This window comes from Haemorhous mexicanus, chromosome 6 (genome assembly GCF_027477595.1).
Source record: "Haemorhous mexicanus isolate bHaeMex1 chromosome 6, bHaeMex1.pri, whole genome shotgun sequence".
NCBI classification, from domain to species: Eukaryota; Metazoa; Chordata; class Aves; order Passeriformes; family Fringillidae; genus Haemorhous; species Haemorhous mexicanus.
Window position 1 is genome coordinate 15,421,099 of NC_082346.1, and position 15,678 is coordinate 15,436,776.

Consider the following 15,678-nt stretch of genomic DNA (forward strand, 5'->3'; position numbering starts at 1 on the left):
CAATGTCTACTAAATAAGTCCATCATCTAATTCTAAAATTGTGAAGCAGCAAACATACACTTGTAGCCAGCAATACATATATTTTTACTCCAGAGAACTGCTCTTCTGTTCTAAATTTACTGCAGAAGGTTTCAGAGACAAAAGAAAGGCTCCTTGCCAAACCTAGCTTTGCTTCTTTATAATAATCCTTTAGGTCTCTTCAAATATCCTAACTAAATATTGTAAACTGCTGAGAAGTTTCCAACAAGACTATAAGAGATAAATAACAGTTGCTAAGCTTCAGCTGACATAACATTTTGTGCATAGGATTGTTTCAAATGAAACTACAGAACAAATGAAGGCATTGGATTGGATGCAAAAATTAATCAAAGTCAAATATTTTATACCCTAATTTTAGTTATAATCAGTTTTTGAAACATGAGCCATACATCACATTAAAAATATATGGGATATGATCCCTGCTACTGCAACCCACTGCATGCTTTGCCTGCCACCACAACAATCCCCATTGTCTGCTGAATACGCATGCTGCTTGGAATGTGCACTGACGGGTGCATTAGCAGTGCTGAGAGACCCTCAGGGGGGCTGGACTTGGGGTTTGGTTTAAGTAAGAAATCTAAAGCTGGAATTACAATCTGATACTTATGTGAAGCTCTAGAAGGCTGCCCATACAATTCCTTCTCTTAAAATCAGAACAATTGACCCTGTGATTGATGCAGTCTGTTGGCTCTGGGTCCCAGCTCTGACACACATGTCATCTGTTGAGAGATTTCTTCTCCTAAAATTTGGGCTAATAACTCAAAATTATCCCACTTTGTATTACTCTCTGCTTGTTCTACTGCATCTGAGCAGGAACAGACTCTTACTAAATGTACACTGTGTAAAATTATGGTCCCTCTCACCCAGTTATTAGCCATGCCTATTTTTTTCCAGAATGAAAAAATTTCACACCCCACCAATCCAACAGTTTTGGAGTCCACAGCTTGATGTCATATTTCCAAAACAGGAGAAAAAGGAATTCTAAAGTTTCAGTGTCTCTCTCCTTAGCAAGATATTTTGCCGAATGTAGGAAATCAATTCTGCCTCACACAGACTGAGACAGACAGCACAGTGAAACACTCCCTAGACTGCCTTTTCAAACACCACTCACCATGGCACTCCCTGCCTGAAAAAAACCCACCAAACAACCCAGTACTTGCAATTGCAGTGGACATCTCAGAACCACAAGCTACGATCGGTTTCAGCTTGATTGGAGTGCTCTTTGGTTGTCATTAATAGTGGTTTTGAAGCAGATTTGCTAAGAACCAAAACCATGTCATTTTAGAAACAGTTCACTTGGAGAGCCCCACTCCAGGCTCGTGTGGTAGCTGTGAAGGTACAGCCATTTTGCTCAATATTTCATAAGCCATTAGTCCAAGAGGACCCAAATTTAATGAAGGAAAAAGAAATCATTCCCATCTAGCCATTTAGGATACTGAAGCAGGTATTGTCCTGAAGATTTCAGATTATCCTTGCACATTTCAGATTGTGCTGAACGATTCAAGAAGCCTCCTCAATCTCATTCCTCCCACCACTGCTCCCATGCAAAATTTTCTAATGGTTTGCTTGAAAGCAACCAATAATTTCTCTGTGAAGAGTGGGTGTTGAGCAGGTGGATGTGGAGAACAGGATGGCTTCCAGCCAGGAGGCATGGAGGAGCTGAGGAATTGGTGGCAATGCATATTGAGGGGCATAGGGAACACTGACACTTTATGGGTGACATTTCTCATATTTTTTTATCTAATAATGATCAGCCCTTGTACAGCTCAGCTAACAGGATTGTGGACAAACCCCCTACCTCCCATCTAGAGTTATGCTGTTTCATAGTATAAGACAGGTAGGAAGTTCTGCCCTTTAAAAATCCCATGCAAAAAACCTAGCAAGAGAAGTTGGCACTTCTCATTAGAAACTTTTTATCCACTAAGCACCTTTGGTCCAAACCAATTACCTCTTCTACCCTTTCCCTACTTCCAGCAAAATTGTATTTGTAGATTTGAAAATATTCAGATGTAAGTTTTTGGGTGGGTATTAGCAAAAAATACGACCAGACCAGTCAGGAATAACAGACATTTTGTGATTTTTTTACTTCTGTGGGGAGCATCAGTCTGCATGGTCTGTTAATTAGAATAATGTTACCTGGAAGTGCTCTTGGATGGGATTTGTACTAGACAGACATACATTTACTGCAAAGGGCTGATATATGACCTTGGAAAATCAAAAGAGCAGGTTAAGATAGCACTATTATTCTTTTCTTCCTCATGTTTATTCTTCAGTTTCTAGTCAGCTTGTATAACAAGGAACAGCTGCAGAACAGGCAGGATCTATAAATGAAAACAGAAACAACAAAATGTCACATTTTGATAGTATTAACTAGTATTTTCATGTGTGTTCACACTGGAGATTGTGCCAAACTATTCTGAATGTTCTATGAACATTCACACTTCCAAAAACTTTGACAAAACTGGATTTCGGGTATGGTTCACACACGTACTCTTGCAGGAGGCAAGATTTTCATCACGTTCACCAGAATGCCACTAACTGAAGGAAATGCAATAAACTGAAATAAAAACTGAAAAGAAACAATTCAAGCTTTATTTGTAATAACATTGACAGTAGACAATGTTTTTCCTTCCACAAAATGAGTTATTCTTTTTGTTTAATAAGTCTGTTCCCAGAAGGGCTCTGGAATAGATATTTGTGTTCAGTACCATGTGAAACAAACACATGCATGCAGACTCACAGCTCCCATTCATAGAATTTATTGTTACATCCAAAAAAAAGTGTCTCTCACAGAGACACTTTAAAGAGCAGGGATGCATAAGATTTTCTTTTTTTTTTTTTAGCAGAGTACATCTTTGTGTTCACTTCTATGGTAGCACTAGAAGAGTGTTGAATAGCATCCATATGGGTAACTCAGTCCTAAGATCAATACTTTGGCTTCATTAGATTGCACAAAAGGTGTGTTTCCTTGCTTGGAGCCAGATTTTAGGATGAGAGTCTCTCTTAGGGCACACAGTTAAATGTGTTCTAGTTTACTAAAAGCCACAGAGGTTGATTTCTGCTCCTTAGCTGTAAAGTACTGCTCAACAAAGGTTTGTTTCCAGACAAAGATTAGATTTCAATGACAGTAAAGTTGAAAATTAGTTTCTGTTAGGATGAGTAACTTCTTCATTCCATTTGAAGTGCAGCCATATACATACAGCAGAAGAATCTGCTATAACACTGTGGAAGGAGGACAGTATGCTAAAGGTCTTTCCCTGGACAAATGCACAGTCTCAGCACTCCAAAATTACACTCAGGTGGGCTTGGTTTCCTTCCCAGAGAGCAGCATGGTAGGTGAAAGGTGCTTTATCATCAACCTACTCAATGCAGGTGGGAGTGCATATTTTGCCATCCAGGTTTTGTTCTCCATAGAACAAGCCCAAAGAACACGTGGTTTTCACTGTGTACTCTACAACAAAAGAGCCAAAGAAATATCAAATCTGTTGCCCATTGCTTTAGGGTGTTTAGTCAGGGATGTAGAAAAAATAACCAGGGTTGTCTTCACTTTAATAAATAATTATTTCTTCAGAATTGAATAGGCTGTGAGTAAACACCATTCCCTTATTGCTTTTCTGAGAAAATGTATTTCAGGCAAAGCACCTAACCATAGAGTTAGGAACTTCTGTTCAAGGGGCAGAACCAAAGCCATGACCCTTCCTTGCTATTTTACATTAACTGCTGTGGCCAATTTGGTCCATCTTCCTCTCCTTATTCCCACGAGTGAATTACATTCTTGATGAATTTTTCTCTTTGGTACTTAACTCAGCCCTTGCATTGCATAGAGAACTTGGGTCCTAGGTGTGATCTGAATTCTCCTAAGTGTGATCTGGAAAAGTACCTGCAAGAACTGTATTAGCACACAATGAGATGTTAAAATCCTTAGTTAAATTTGTGGTTTTCTCCATGATTACCTTACTAAATGTAACTAGGTTTGTCAGTTAGTTACAATTATTTACAGTTTTACATGCTCCAAAGTAGAGCAAACATCCCCCAAATATTTTGTGTGGAGTTTTTTTTTTTTTGTGCTAAACACTGCACAAACACACGAGGAAGTAATTCTCACTTTAACAAACCATGTATGCATGCAAGGAAAACCATGAAGAGAAGGTTGTAGTGAATATCTCCCTGTTAAAACCCCTTACAAAGCTCACTAATTTTTTAACAGAGTCATAGTGCTAAGACACTGAATCATCATAGAAATTTAAAAAATTATTTCTTAGGCATGTGTGCAGCTGATATTTTCACAGTTTCCTTTCACAGATTTCAGTGGCAACCATTCACACACACTATATATGTATTTAATTTTTTATACTGTGATGAAGTTTGAGCCCCCAGGTATCTTCATTAAATAAATGTATCATTTTAATGCACACACACACACAGAGAAAAACCTTACTTGGAACACTGCTGTCTCTGTGTGTGTTACTCCAGAATTGAAAAAGGTGGAAGTGAGAGGAAAAGAAATTAGGTTTTACAGTAGTCTTATTTTGAAAAATGTAAGTGAAGAAATCAAAGACAGGTTGTGTCAAAATGTACTCACCAGTTCTATTGTGGTCTAAGGAAATTTCAGTTTTCAAAGGTCACCTTGGGCTGTGGTTTTGGCTAATTCCTGCCAGGACTGGTGTGCAGCTTTCAAAGTCTCATGGTTTTGCACTAGAGAAAGGCTCAGAGAGGAAGAAAAAGAGGGGATTGTTGTCAAAGAATAAACCTATGTGATGTAACTAATTAATCACTATGCATTTTCCTTGGTGATATCCTAAGTGAAGAGTTTAGTTCCCTAATTTTCTCTACCAGAGTAGCATTTTTGCCTGTTTCTGTCAAGTTGGGTTCTTCTCCAGGTTCCCATCTTGGGCTTCCGTCAAGGTAGAGATTTTTGTCAAGTTTCTGGGACAGAACATGAAGTTGCTGGTTGGATGGGAAGATGTAAGCCCTTCTACCATCACTGCCTTAGTCCTTCTGGAGGTCTCTAATGCTGGGAAAATGCTCCTCAGCAGCTGCTGTTCACATCCAAGGGTGGCTCTGTGTGATGTCAGATCCTTCATTTCTGGAATGATATGAAAGAGCATGAGTTTCTGCAGCTGATAGTATGAAGAACACTGCTTCAGTAAAAGTTGCATTAAACCTTCTGTAATCTTACTCAGCTAACAGCTAGCCTCTGTTCTTAGGGTTATTTCTGCATTTGAGCCATTGCCATGTTCAATCCATGAACACTTCCAGCAGTAGGATTCAAAATCTCAGTCCTATCTCATTTGTTTGTTACACCTCTGGTACTCTGTAGCCCTTTGGGGTTTGTTACAGGAATAAAAGTGCAGAAAATCTCCCCACTAACTCATCAGTATCTTTGTGAAATGCTTGCCTCCTCTTGCACTCTCCTTCTCACTTCAAGGACAGATCCCACTAGAAATCACTGAGAAAGAAAGAGATAAAAAAAACCAAAAAAAAGCAGCCAGCTTAAGGCCTTCAGAGGATTTTCAAAGACAGATTGCCATAGGTAAGTAAAAAGTAACTCTGTATTACTTATCACATGGGTAACAGGAGGGTTAAAACTCACCATGAGTTTTAGAGGCATAACCATCGACAGAGATGTTTGTCAACCTCTATCCACACTCAGGCTGTTCCACCAGGCAGAGGGCAATGCAAAGTTGAAAAAGCACTAAAGTCTTAATCTTGCTCCAGATCCATTCATTAATAGCAGTATTATTATCCAAAGAAGCACAGAACAGCTGAGGTTGAAAAGCACCTCTGCAGATTCTTTAACCCAACTCCCCTGCCCAAAGAGGTGTCTGCTATAGCAGGTTGACCAGGACCATGCCCAGTCAGGCTTTAAATTGCTCCAAGGCAGAGATTCCACAACATCTCTAGACTATCTGTGTCAGTGTCTGACCACCTGCAGTCACAGCATTTTTTCTTATATTGAATTATTGAATTTTTTAAAAAATTTTTTGTATTTCAGTTTGAGCTCACTGCCTCTTCTCACTGGATGCCACATTTCTTAGTGATGGTCCATTACTAAAAATTCTTCTCCTAAACCCTGGCGAGTATTTTTTTCTCTCTCAATTTAACTTGAGCCCTGACCTCCATATCAGGGACCACAAAGAACTACAGTAAGAATTGCATTCTTTTAATACTGAACCAGATATCCTTTTAAGGATATGATCTTCTTTGTCATGCTCCTCACCCCAACTTTCTGCTTATCTTCCAGCAGCATTTTTTTGTGACAGGAATAAACAACATAAAGCATAATATTCAGTGAGAAGGCTGTGCTCTGATCACTAGCTCTCTCTCTGAAGAATTATCCCAGGCTTCCATTCCCCCTGCTAACTATCAAGTAGCTGAACTATTTAAAAATTGAAATAATTTTTTTTTTAAGTCTCTGCTAAGCTGAGATCTTTTCCTGGCAAGTTCACGGCTGGAATCAATGTTTATAGCCACATTACCAAACAAACTAAAAATATGAGGCTTAATAATGAAAAACCTGGTACCACCTGAAGTATAATGGAGCAGGCATGCTGCTGTAATAACTCCTTTAGGCCCAGAGAAACTAAGCATTGTTAATTATTAATCAAAAGCAAAGCACCCATTTTAAACATTTTTCGAGGAGATGTGCTCATTTAATTTCTTGCTACTATATATTATTTTATATCAGTGCCTGTCATTCAAAGCCAGCAACAGTCACACCCCTGCGAGGACAATGATCAGAAATAATACCCATAACTCACACAACACCAGGCCTTAGGAAACCACTGAACTAATCAGTGTCTGTTCCTCCTCATGGCTGTGAGCACTTCAGGAAATGAGCAGCCCTAACAGAATCCCAGAATCATTAAGGTTGGAAAAGGTCTCCCAGGTCACGGAGTCCAACCTTTGACCAAACATGACCACAGCAATAACAGTATCACACGGTTTAATCACTGCAGCAAAGAATACCTGAAGATGTATATACAGGGCCAAAAGTAGATTTTGTTTGTTACAAAACCATAGGTGTCAAGGAAGTTTCTCAAAAGGCCTTCAAAGTGTTCTTATTTCGTAGCCTTTCTTGAGGAATACAAAAAGTTTCATCTTCTTTTGTTTCTTGACAGCCTCTTATGTGGGAGAGGTGAAGAAAATCAGTTTGCTAGATAATTGCTTAATTCTGAAGGAACATCTGGGAAGGAGAGGTGAAAATAAACTGAATGGACTGAAAACTGCAGTCAATAAAAGCAAATGTGGATTTTGAAATGACACACCATCAAAGGCTTTATAATTCAGAATTAAAATGCTCTTCCTTCAGTCCTCTCATGTTCATCCTTCACTTTCTCATATGCTGATCTTGGTCATCAGTCTGGAATGATGTACTATTTTCTCACTGCAACCTTAAGGTTGCTGTGAATTAATTGTATGCTTCTTTCAGTCCTCATTAGAGTCTTTGACATGAGGATGAGTTTTCACAGAAGTGAATGCCAGGATGTTCTGACTTTCATTGAATATTCTCATTAATCCATTCTTAGGACAAAGACTAATGATAAAGAATAAGCACAGATATTAATTATTTCATTTCTCATGGCAATTTTGGGGATGTAATGAGAATGGAATGATCACCCCTTTTTGGTTCTTAAAGAGGGTTTTTTAAGTATATAAAAATATTCAAAATTAATTTATTCTTGCAATTAAACCGCGATAAGACCAGAAGCTTAAAACACATCACATTAATTCATTTTTGTGCCAGTTTTAAGGGCCCAGACCTGCAAGTGCCAATTAGAGTGAACAGAAGTAGAGGATACAGGTCAGTGGAGAGCAGAGTACCACAAATTATTTTTTTTCAGAAAATTTATGTGCTGAAAATATACAACAGCGTAGTCCTGAGATATCAACAGGACATAATCTTATATCTGTTTGTATTTCTATTAATTTCAAACAGATGCTCTCTATTAGTGGCTGTGCCTTAGCACAATTTCTTAGTTTTCAGTGTCTTTCATCTCAGTATGGATGACATATTAACTCATGGTATATCTTGCCAGAAATCCACGAATAGTTGAATTGTGCCTCATCAGACAAACATACTGTTTTTTAAAAACATCTAAACCTATCATGATTATTTTTGAGAGACTTATTACAGAGTAAAGCCCATACAACTTTCATGATACACCCATGTTGGAGAGAACAAATACTGGGAGAGGGAAAATATTATCCCACATGGGAAAGTCATTGGGGAAATCTAGGCTGTTTGAATTGCTCAGAGCAGGCCAAGGCCCTGAATTCTCAACAGCTTCCTCTGGCGGCCCTTTTTTCTAAAAGTTAAGAAAGGAGAAGGTAAGAGGACAAATTTCTTTTCCATTCCACTAAAACCCCAAGAACCACACTTGTTTCAGCAGGAGGCAGATGGGATATTCTAACTACTGAGGTGATTAGGGAATTATTGATGATGCTGTCATTTATAGCAGGACAGGATAAGAGTGTGAAGAATCCTAGCAAGGCACGCCATAACTTCCAAGCAATTTTTAAAGCAAAGTTTTGTGTCAATCCTTTTTTTTATGAGCATCTTCAGTTTCTCCCACAGCTTTTGTGGGTTTGGAGCTATATCCTAGACATGTTTTGATTTAGAGCAGAAACAATGCATGGCTAGTTTCAAAATAAATCCATTTATTCAAAAGTATTTCATTACAGAGAGAAAGGGGTGGAAATATTACCAAGGGAAAGATACTTGCTGTCATAATGCCTCAGTGAACAGGATGAAAGCAGTGCCTTGCCTCTGTGCTCAACCCATTCTCAGACAATTCCACTGATCCTATCACTTTCCAAATGCCCAACTCGAGGACATAGCTGTTGTTGATCCACTCAGGGATCTTTGAATAAATACAAGGGATTATGTCCCTGCATTGCAACTTTTCAGTATTCAGTGGCAGAGGCGTTTTTGTGCTGAGCCACCAAACAGATCTCAAAATATAAAAGAGAAATGACAAACAGGTTTCTCTGGGAATATCTGTGTTAAACTGGAAATTTTCCCTCTTGTTGACATTTATATAACTGTATTCTTCAGGATTGCTTACAGCTTTATTCCTTAACAGTGCCTGTGGAATATAATCTATTTCTAAGCGTTCCTACACCCAAATGTAGTCTATATAGACTGCATTAAACTTGAAGAACAAGACCAATGCACTAACAACTCTTATCCCAGCTGTATTCAGCAAAGCCACAGAATAGAACAGAATAACAGATATGCAGGGATGCCATCTGCAGCCTTCAAATCTAACCTGTTGTTTCTAAACCAGGCATTATTTTTTGTGTTGGTGGTTTGGGTTTTGGGTTTACATTTGATGTGTTAGTCATCCATATGAGTGTCTGCTGGACAGGAATCTCTCTGTTTAATGCAGTTTCTCTAAAGGCTCCCTGCAAAAATGATAGAATCATGGAATGGTTTGTGTTGAAGGGGACTTTAATGATCATTTAGTTCCAACTCTTCTGCTGTGTGCCGGGACACCTTCCTCTAGAGCCCCATCCAGCCTGGTCTTGAACATTCCCAAGGTTGGGGTGTCCAAAACTTCCCTGGGAAATTTGTTCCAGTATCTCACCACCCTCAGAGAAAATAATTTTTTCAGTATATAAGAACAGAAAATCACATAAATCTATCAAATCTTCAATGGACATTAAACAAAAAAAAAAAAAAAAAAAAAAAAAGAAAAGCCAAACCAAAATAAACCAACAAAAAACCAAAAAAAACCCCACCCAAAACCAAACCAAACCAAACAAAAAAAAAAACAGATAAAAACAAACCCAAAAGGAATTAGCAAGACCTTTCAGAGAAATTACTTCTTAAGTAATGTAGTTTTAAAAATCCTAAACCTAGAAAATAGCCTGTGTAAGATCACAGGGAAACAATACAAGTTCACTTTCCATTTGGAAGATTTTTAAACTATTTGATCTACTTGTCTCAGTAACAGCACCCCACTGGGCACTAGGAAAAAGCAAGAAGCTAGCAAGCAGAGAGCAAGGGACATGTCTGGTTACAGACATCTGCTTACAGTTTTTCTGCTGCAAAAATGAAATACAGGACAGTAACCACGAGATGCTGAAATCTGATATGGGGTTCTCTGGACAGTGGTCCACATCTAAACCATCATAATTCTGAGGGCTTTTTGCATCTGGTTAGGAAAGAGAATTGTAACATCTGATCCATCTCCTTTCTTAAAACGGCTTAAATATTGATTTGCACAGGCCAGGAAATTACAATGAATAAATCACAGAACACAAATTTACTTTACAAATATTTTCTAATTACAAAGAAAATCATACTTCACACAAGAGAGGTGGAGGCTCACAGAATAAAGTAGTGGTTATGGTCCCTTCTCTCAACATTATAGCCATGACAGAAATTTCCTAAACCAAGATGCTGCATTAAATGAATTTATTTGTGCTGTTGCTTCATTGACTGCCATTTGAATTGCCTTCCATGTCATTACACCAAAGGTGAATGTGGTCTTCTGTCTTTTCATATATTCTATTCCTTGTCAAAATATCATGGGAAGGCATTAAGCAGAGTGCTTTCCCACAGCACTGCAGCACTGACTAGGGGAGGCCAGAGGAAGGGAAAACATGCCTTTGGGAGCTGCCAAAGAATACACTGGGACAGGTAAAAGCTTAGAAGATTTTGCAAGAGTAGGAGCCATAGACTATGAGAAACTTTTTTTTTTGTTTGTAAGTACTGTTTTAAATAAAAATTTCAGACTAGAAATTAAAATTTAAACAATGTAAGTGCCTCAGAGAACCGGGCTCTAAAGCAGTCCCTTAATGGGATTCCAGCACAGCCTTTATTTTTTAATGTGAAGAAGGGAAAGGATTTGTCATTAAACTTTAAAAATAATCAAAATAAAAATCCTTTTTGTTTTTGTGGGCTGACAGTGCTACTAAGCACAATAGTGTTCACTTAATGGGTGTCCATTGGTAAGGAGAACTGTATTCTGTGTAACAGGGCTTAGATTCAAATTTAAGTTGGCCTTGTCTGTTCAGCAATCTATATTTTTCCAATCAAGTGTGCAGAATGTCATGTCTGGAGTATCTGCACTTTAACAATTATATCTCAACTATTAGCATGTGTGCAAGCTCTTAAGAACTCACTGGTTTTAGAATATGAAATAAGAAATACCATGTGAGAAAACTGTATCAAATGGATGTGATCTAATTAATAATTGCTCTCTTTTCTATTATTTGATGTAAGAAATAGAAGAAACACTTTTAGCATCACACTGAAAAATTTTATGTGAGACAGTGACCCAAAATTCAACAAAACCCTCCAAAAAACAGAATAACCATCTTCCAGGTTTGCATTCCAAACACCAAAATTTTCTATAAAGCAGAGAAAGACAGAAATAACACATTCTTCAGTCTCCTTTTTTTCACTCTTCCTCTGTAGCTGGTCGATGTAATAAGTCAGAACCATGTAGAAAACAAACAGGAAATGCTGCTGTGGAGGAAACAAGTACATTTGACAAGGACAAACAGACTCTAGGAAATCTTGGAGGAAATCTTGGCACTGGAGGCCCTAAACTGCAAGATGAAATCTGAGAACAGTGTTAATACAGTGAAGTACCTTTTAAACTGAGCCTTCAGGCCTCACTGTTACTTCTATGTCAGTAATGAATAGTAAATGAAAATAAATATAGAAGCAATGCTCCTTGATCCACACAAGGTTTAATATATGCTGATTAGTATATATTTCCAACAACAAAATTATGGCTTTATACTCATCACTGGTGGACCTTGTTCTGCAATATTGCTGCTTATTGTGGTAAGGAAAGTCGTTTGAAAGTTGAAGCTGCAAGTGAATGTACTGTGGTGTACACACTGCATAGTTCCCATAAATTTAGCACACAGGAATTTATTTCAACAGCTACAGCTTTCAGTAGTTCATCAGTTTTGTTTTGCATGAATGTAATTTACCTTTCAACCACCAAAGGCTTACAGTGCAGGTCTTGTATTGAAACAAAACTAGTACTGTGGCAGCTCTCACATCATGCTATTGAAGGGGTGGGAGAACCCTCATATTTATTCTAAAGTTTTCCAAGCAGTTAAACTCAGACATGGATGCAGAGATCTGCACTTTTTTAGAGAAGTGTTAACATTCTGGTAGCACAGAGCTAGTAAAATTACATTTTCACTGATGCAGCTGTGATTATTTCTGTAACACAAGGGTGCATATTCTCTTCCTTTTTAACATCTTAAAAAAAAAGCCATGGGAAGAAGAAAGGCTCTCATATTGCACAGTCACAGTTCTAAGGGAAGGAGAAATGCTGGGTCTAAAATGAAGTACATCACTGCATCTCTGAGATCCTCCCATCCATTGGAAATCGCCCCAGATGAAGGTGAAGACAGACATTTCAGACTTTGAAAGTGACGAGATTTGCAATGTTGTTTGGATTTATTGGCCTTCAGGAAGAATGACCATTTCGTTAGTGGAAATTATACCAAAGCACAGAGAATTTGGCCAACTTTCTGCCATGCATTTTACCTTCTTTCATAAAATACAGGCCAGCCTGACTCTTGTTGAAGTCATTGGGATTTTTGGCATGGATTTCAAGATGACTGGCCAGCAGGTCCCAAGCAGAGATGACAGAAAAGGCACACTCCCTCTCCCTTAAAGTACAGTTCAGATCAAATGCTGTGAGCTTCAGGGGTGTATTTCCTGATGCTCTCGTCATGCTCTAGGCATTTCTGTTCACAATAACCAGCTTCTTCTTCAGTCAATTTTACAACTTCAGTTGTGTTTTAAAGAGGAAATCTAATACTAACCATGGAATCCTGTCAGGAATTCAGTAAATCAAGTGACTTTTTATGGCATTTTACAAGAAAGAAAACTATTCAGGTAAACTGACAAGTCCAAATAGGAATAGGAGACTCCAACTTGGTGCATGCTATGAATCACAGACTACTACCTCTACTGGGATTGAGAGAGAATCTCCAATCCAAGATGAATTCAAAGCAGCTCATAGGGATCCTTAAAGCTTTGCTAAAAAGGGAAGCCAAAATGCTGACAGCTTTATTAGAGTGTGTAAATCATAATAAGAACCAATTCATTTTAAGTCTTCAAGGGTACCTTTCAATATGCATCCAATTCCCCTTAAGATACTGTTGCAGTTCTTAAAAAGTACTACATCTTGCTAAAATGTCAAAGGGTTTTATATTTTCATCAGAAATGTATTTTGCCAGGTGGGCTAAAAGATGCCTCTTCAATAAATTTTCCAGCCATTTCAGCTGAGTTCCAGAACCTTTTCGTCCATTCAGAAGTGCTATAAGTCTTGATGTTAAAGTGTTCAGGATCATCTAAGAGTCTAAGGAGCTATCATGACTTGATGTTGTGAGACCTTGATGCTGGAATATAAGTCTCTGAGTTCTTCAGAGAGAGAGAGTGAATGTAGGGGGTTGAATTAAAGTTTTTAGAGAAATTAAGATATATTAAGCTACATAGATGTGAAGCGGAAGTGTAGGTTTAAGTTTTAAGTAAGTGTAAGTTATAGTTTTATGTAGGTAGAAATACATTTTAAGTGGTTTAAGAAACTGTGTTAGATGGCAAAGGTCCTAAGGTCTAGTTTAAAGTTCAATAAGTTAGTTCTAGACATCTGAAAAACTTGGTAGAACTTTGATTCTTTGATAGTGGTTTATCCCCAGCTACCAACCTTCACAGCCACTCACTCACTCCCCACTGGTGACACCAGGGACAGAACTGGAAGGGTAAAAGCTGCAAAACTCATGGGCTGAGGTGAAGTCAGTAAAAAAGCAAAAGTTGCTCACACAAACAAAGCAAAAGAAGGAATTAACCCTTGTTTCCCCCTTGCAGGGAGGTGTTCAACCCTCTCCAGGAGAGCAGTGCCCCATCGCAGTAACAGGGATTTGGGAAAACATTCACCATCGTTCCAAATGCCTCTAATTCCTACTCCTTCCCCCCACTTGGCATACTGGGAATGATGTCAGATGGTTTGGAATATCCCTTTGGTCAGCTGGGGTCACCTCCCACCCTCCCATGCTCCCCGAATTTCCTCACCAGTGTTCAGCACAAATCCCAAACACAGCCCCATACCAGCCACTGGGAAGAAAATTACCTACCTCAGCTGAAACCAGCACAGACTTTTATGTATCACAATTAGAGTTAGAACATTCTATTCTTTCTGTCTGCTGGGTTCTTTCTATGGACATTGTGGGATTTTGCCTAAGCAATCTTCTACAAACTGTAAGGAATTCATGCATCAAGGATAAATACAGAAACATTCATGGTCTACTCTCTCTCCATGATGCATGAACACATACATATATATGCATTAAAAAACCCTGTTGATTTTTTCTGTAAGACTCAAATACTTTGTATTTGAATGCTATTTTGTGGCCATGCAAGGAGTGCAATGTCAATGCTGTATGGAGCCCTCTGGATTAAATGTTTACTGTATTTCCCTATAAGGGGCAGAGGGGAGACACTTTAATTAATATTCCACATAAACTCACTTAGGTATGTATGTATTTTGCATTTTAATTTAAAGACACCACCTGAAATGGTTTTCCAGCAAAATTTATACATCTCTTCTTGTCTCTGTCATATAAATGTCATGATAGGGTCCCATACAAATTATTATTAAAAATTAAACAGGAGAAATATTTTAAAGTATAAAATAATATGAAGTATGTTTTGATGTTACAATAATGTAATAAGTCAATATGCTTTTTATGTCATCAGAGAAAGTATTTTCTGCTCTCCCAAATACACAGTAATTTTTAAAAGGTGATTCACTACCAGATTTAGTGTTCTAACAAGGAAGAGAGACTCTTTCATCAAGATTGCTTCTTTTAGGTTGTTAAAATGTAGTGAGTCCTCAAAATATTACTGGAATGAAAAGAAAGTTATCTCTCATTAAGCATGAAGTATACTTAGTTAAAAGTTTTTAACTAAGTTATTCCATTAAAGGTCCCACAGACCCAGAGGACTACTTTGAGCCCACCAAAGGGAAAAACCTGTGATTGATACAATAAGAAGCAGAGGTTCAAGCTGAATCACTGTAGATTCACTGGGACAGGAGATGTTCCTCACTGCACCCACCTGTACAAGTTCTTTAATGCTTGAGATGTTCCTCTGTCTCTGTCCTTTACCATTCCTTTTGTATCCCCATCTGCCTCCTGCTTCACCAATTGATTTTCTTTATTTTTGGTTTTTTTTTTTTTTTTAAAGGAAAATAGGAGTTACATTGCGACATTATGTACAAGATCAGAAAGAAGTTGCAGGCTTTCTTCAATTTTTTTGTATGCTGAAGTGGCAGGAGCAGCAGCTGACAGAGTGGGTTTCTTCACATACTCTCTAAGCCCTCCCTGTCCTTTCTTCCACAACCAAATTAAGCTCCTAAATAGCTTTTAACCAAGGTTTTTCATCAAGCAGTGATGGTCAAAGAATTAAGGTCACACTAACGTTTGCTTACCCCCTTATGCACAAATAAATCCCAGTTATTCTGGGGTTACAGCTCGTTTAGAGAAACTTATTGTTATGTACTAAACAGGACATTCATACCTGGAACAATATTTTGATGATTGTATAGAAAATGAAATAAATCATAAGAGAGGAGAGGAGAATGGAGATGACAGCTGTAG

The 15,678-nt window shown here is 38.1% G+C and overlaps 1 long non-coding RNA gene across 1 annotated transcript in view; it reads right to left on the reverse strand.

Moving 5' to 3' along the window:
- Positions 1-434: 434 nt before the first annotated feature.
- The window catches only part of LOC132328336 (uncharacterized), a 41,056-nt gene continuing 25,812 nt past the window's right edge, over positions 435-15,678 (reverse strand). Inside the window, exons 3-4 of the long non-coding RNA XR_009486741.1 lie at positions 4,622-5,125; positions 435-2,360 (exon numbers count right to left, since the gene is read on the reverse strand). This is a non-coding gene — a long non-coding RNA (uncharacterized LOC132328336). The remainder of the gene's footprint in view (positions 2,361-4,621; positions 5,126-15,678) is intronic.